General features: G+C 47.5%; 1 pseudogene; it reads right to left on the reverse strand.

Moving 5' to 3' along the window:
- Positions 1–3,318: 3,318 nt before the first annotated feature.
- On the reverse strand, positions 3,319–5,047 carry LOC119321499 (annotated as a pseudogene).
- Between the last annotated feature and the right edge of the window lie 330 nt (positions 5,048–5,377).

Raw genomic sequence — 5,377 nt, forward strand, 5'->3', positions numbered from 1 at the left:
TGAGTATTTAAACTCGAGGACACCCAGTCCTGGACACACAGTCCTCACCGTATTCTCCTTGAGCTAAGGTCACACAGACCTCGCCCAATCACTCGTGGTAAGTCTTCAGGTGACTTCCGAACCTTCACAAACTTGGTCACTCGATGATCCACAATTCCTCTTGGATGCTCTAGACCTTGACGCCTAACCGTCTGGAAGAAGCATAGTCTTCAAAGGAAACAAGCGTCGGATCCACGCAGGATCAATCTCTTCAGTGATGCTCAATCACTTGGGGTTTTGTAGGTTTGGGTTTGGGATTTCCTCACTTGATGATTTTCGCTCAAAGTCCTCGGAGGATGGGTTGCTCTCAAATGACAAGTGTCAGTTTCTCTCAGAGCAGCCAACCAGCTAGTGGTTGAGGGGGGCGGCTATTTATAGCCTAGGGAGCAGCCCGACATGATAAGACATAAATGCCCTTATCTGATATGCCCGTTAGGTGGGTGGATATTTTGGGACTGCTGGTGCGTAGCACAGCAACGCTCGGAATTTTGACTATCAAAATCCTTAGGGCTATCATGTTCCTCACTGTGTAGGCAATTCACACTGGTGAATTCCTAACTCCTCAGTCAGAACAAATTCCTCAGAGACCAGAAGAACTTCATCTCTGTCACTGAAGAATATGACTGAACTGTATGAGATTTCCAATGGCTTCACTCGAAGGGATTGGTAGGTGTAGGATTTTGAGTTGAGCATCACATGGAAATCTTTCCTTAGTATTTCCTCGACCCCCTTTAACAGGACGGTGTTTCCTATGACTCAAGAAAGAGAAAATGAAACTTATGAAAACAAAAGTCTTCGCGCTTCATATTCCTCGGATGAATACCAAGTCTTCAGGGTCACACCAATTTCTTCACATTCAAAGTCTTCAGAAGGTCTTCAGATATCCAAAGTCTTCAGACGAAGAACTTCATTTTTAGGGGTCGACTTTCTTTGTAAATATCAAACTCCTCATAGACTTATAGACCTGTGTACACTCACAAACGAATCAGTCACTTAACCATAAGTCTTCAATACACCAAAATCACTAAGGGACACTAGATGCACTTACACATAGGGATTCAAAATTGCACCAAATAGAGCAGAGTTGGAACAATTATGAATCAGTTACCGAGCAAGAACTGTTCATAACTGAAAAACAAGTGTTTGCACAAAGCAATGATGAAGCATTGCAAGGACCTGATTATGCCGAAACAACATATACAGATGATAGAAGCGGTAGTGATGAATCATGGTTTGAAACAGAGGAACAACAACATGAAGAAATGGAGAAAAACAATCGTCAACTTGATAACATGATGAATTGGCAGAGTCCGACCAACAGGATGAGAGCAAAAAATGTATCAGACAATCATAACATACTATCAGAAAAAAGAAATAAGAAAGAGAACATAGATGAAGATAAGTTACCTCAGGAAGATATAGAATTTTTCCTGGAGAATGAGAGCACAGAAAAGACATTGAAACTAAGCCAAGAAGATGAGAAGAATCATATGCCAGCACTGCACATGACATTTGAAAGTGATGTTCATGCACACCAATTCTACAACGAATATGTAGCTATCACAGGGTTTTCTATATAGAAAGCTGCAAACTATCACTACCAAAAGAAAGATGCTAACAACAAGAAGAAGAGGCTTTAGGGTCTTGGTTGCAAAATGTTAGGGTCTTGGCTGTGAGATTATGCTGTTTATGGGGATGGAAAAAGAAGAGGCTAGTTCAACATTTGTTGCATTTCGTATATAGACCCAAACATTCCGAAATCATGTTATACTTCACGTTTTCACTATCATACTGGTGTGTGGGCTCGGGGGTTCCATTGAGCCCGTTTTGCCAAAATAAAATAAAATATACTTACAAGTTTCAGTAAATATCAAAAAAATTATACAAATGCATATGCATGTTCGTCAAGTAGGTAAAAAGTTTCATAGTGTAATTCAATTATTTGCATGCTACACAAAAAGAGAAATATCTGGCCTAAAAGCAACAAAGATAAAGCCTATTTTAATCTGTGCATTTATCGTTTTTGTATACACTACATGACAACATATATGTTCATGAAATTTTATACGCGTATAATACTAATACACATGTATGTATGTACTTTTTTCAGATTTTTTGAATATGTGGAGATAGTATTTTTGCTGGAAAAAAAATAAAGAGCTATGTGGAGCTCGGTCTCTGCATTGCTTTTTCGACTGGTGTGTCCCTTTCTAGAAACCCGTGGAAACCATGTTGCACTCCGTGCACTGCTACCTTAGTAGTTGGACTTCAAAAAGGGACTAGGATCAATATTCATCGAATTAAGCTAATATTTCTAGTTCTCTTCTCTTCTATTTTCAGTTCTAAACCGCCGCTCCAGTGGGAGAGGCAGGTATAATTGCGAGAGGTACCCGTCCATCCAACCATACAGTTCACTTTTTGACTGTGACCTTGCTCCATACCTGTACAGTTCAGTTCCGAAGGAAATACAATCTGTTTCTGATGGTCCAGAATTTCAGTGTCTATGTCATCATATATGCCACCAGATGCGCATACGCAGCCATGTTTGTAGATTTGCTTAGAAGATCTGCAGTGCTACTTCTGGCCTGCTCATCAGAAGATTCATCTCATCACCTATTGTATTACTCTACATGTTGGATCCTTTTCAGTTTTCATGATACTGTACATGCAATTGGAGTAACAAGGAGAGACCAAAGAACCGAAGATACATCAAATTTCTAATCTACTGTTGGTTCTTTTCCTCTTATGTTCTCATGGACGCAAGCAAAGCAGTAGCCTCTATAGATGTTTGATCCTTTTCATCTTACTCCAAATACAGCTGTGCACTCACTCTGTGATTAAGGCATTGCCCCAAACAGCAGCCGTGTACAAGGAGACTATTTCTGCCTTTCTGGTGTCGCTCATTCCTAACATTTTTTTCCTTCCAAACCAACCTACGGAGAAGGTCCTTTAACCAGGGAAATGCTTGTTTGGGTGTAACTTTCTAACTGGTTGTATATGTTTGCACCATGTTCTCTTCTTACCTATCTAGCAGTTGGAGGTCACCATAGTTATATATAGGCGAGAAAAAATATGCACAAATAAAGACATGTATATTATCTCCCTCTTTTCTTTGAAAGAGGAGTAGGTGAGCACAAGTGAATATATGATCTCCTGACTGCAATGAATATGGAAGTAAGTAATGTTATTGTTTTTGACAGGGATACGGGAGCAAGTAGGTGAGACATTACGGGTGATATAATCGAAGAAAAATGAAGTAGTAGTCCAATATTTCCACAGTAACACCAACGCTATCAGTTCAGGAGCTTGTGTAGTTCTTCACCTTCCAGAAATGCGGTGTCTATGTTTGATTGAGCTGATCATCTGATACTTCTCATCTGTGTTACTGTTTGTACATGTAATGGGAGTCACAATGACCGCATAACTGCAAATGCAACAGATCTCTAATCAATCGTGGATGGGCAAGCAAAGCAGTAGGCTGTACAAGCGCTCGAAACGCAGAACATGGTGACTACTGAAAGCCTTCAGTCTTCAATGCTCACTCACACCTCATGCCTTGCCATCTCATGGCTGAGCAGGCCAAGCATGTCGAACACCTCCTCAGCCTGCGGATGAGACCGATCCCCGCAGACAAACTCATGCACACCACCGTCGATCTCCACGGCGCTGCGGCCTAGCCTCTTCTTCACTCCCCGGGATTTCATAAGGCTCCGGACCTTGCCCGCGCCATCCCATTTCCCCTCGGCAGCATAGATGTTCGACAGCAGCACGTAGTTTGAGTCGCCGCCGGGGTCCTGCTTGAGGAGGTACTGCATCAGCTGCTCGGCCATGTCCACGTCCCCGTGCATCCGGCAGCCGGCGAGCAGGGCTCCGAGCACCACCTCGTTCGGCCGCATCGGCATGGTAGCCACCACACACATGGCCTCGTCCAGGCGCCCGGCCCGTCCGAGCAGGTCGACCACGCACCCGTAGTGCTCCATCCTTGCTGTGATGCCGTGTTCCGCTTCCGCCTTCATGGCGTCATAGTACCTCAGCCCCTCGTCCGTCAGACCGGCGTGGCTGCAGGCCATGAGGACGCCCGTGAAGGTCACCGCATCTGGTTTCAACCCCTTCCTCCGCATCGCCTCAAAATGGTCGATAGCGTCCGTGCACCGTCCGTTGGCTGCGAACCCGACGATCATCGTGTTCCAGGAGACCACCGTCCGCTTCCTCATGCTGTCAAACACCTGCCGTGCGAACTCCACCTGACCGCACCGAGCGTACATGTGGATCAACGAGTTGACGATGCGGATGTTGCCCTCCAGCCTCTGCCTGGTCACGAACCGGTGCACCCACATACCGAGACCGAGCGCGCCGAGCTCGGCGCACGCGGAGATAGCAGCTACCAGCGTGACGTAGTCTGCCTGGACGCCGTCCAGCAGCATGGCATGGAAGCAGTAGATCGCCACGTCGTGGCGCCCGTTCTTGACGAACCCGTCGATGAGCGCCGTCCAGGAGACCTTGTCCGGGTCCGGCATTCCGTCGAACACTCGCGCGCGGCGGCGACGAGGCCGTTGCGCATGAGGCCGGTGATCATGGTGTTGGAGGTAACCACGGACCTGAAGGGCATGAAGCCGAACAGCTGGAGGGCGTGGTGGGGGAGGCGGGACGCGAGGTAGAACCGCGCGAGGCAGGTGCAGAGGAGGAGGTGGCCGGGGAAGAGCTTGATGGCGAGGGCGTGGAGCGATAGCGCGAGGGGCCGGGCGAGCGGGGAGGTGGGGGCGACAGCGCAGGCGGAGAGGACGGTGAGGAGGGTGACGTCGTTGGGCGCGGGCGCGGGCGCGGCGGGGGAGGAGAGCATGGCCGAGAGCGCTGCGGCCGTCGCCGGCAGGTCGCCCTCCCGCGCCGAGCGCGCGATGGCGGACGTCCATGAGACCACGTATCGCGGCGGCGTGCGGCGGCGCGGCTTTGAGGTGGCGCGCTGCGCGGGTGGAGGAAGAGTGAGAGATGGAGAGGCGGCCACTGCCATGGCCGACAGGCTTTCAGCTGGAGCACTAGAACGAGAGCTCCTTTTTTTTTTTGAGGCAACGTAGGCGTCAAACGAGGAAGCTTTCGCTGAAGGACAACGCAAATGGGCCAGTCCACTTGGCCCGTGACCGCTTCTAAAAAAAGAGGGTTTCAGAAGCTAGTATATGTTCTAAAAAAAGGAAAACTCAAAACGGTGCCCGGGCTCATCTGCTCCCTCTCAGCAAAAAACTCAAAAAAAATACTAGAAAAACTCAAAAAATTCCAACTTTTTTTGTGGTGGTAGATAATTTGACGCGTGACGTGCACCCCAAAATTTAACTAATTTGGACAT

Source organism: Triticum dicoccoides, chromosome 6B (genome assembly GCF_002162155.2).
Source record: "Triticum dicoccoides isolate Atlit2015 ecotype Zavitan chromosome 6B, WEW_v2.0, whole genome shotgun sequence".
Taxonomy (NCBI): Eukaryota; Viridiplantae; Streptophyta; class Magnoliopsida; order Poales; family Poaceae; genus Triticum; species Triticum dicoccoides.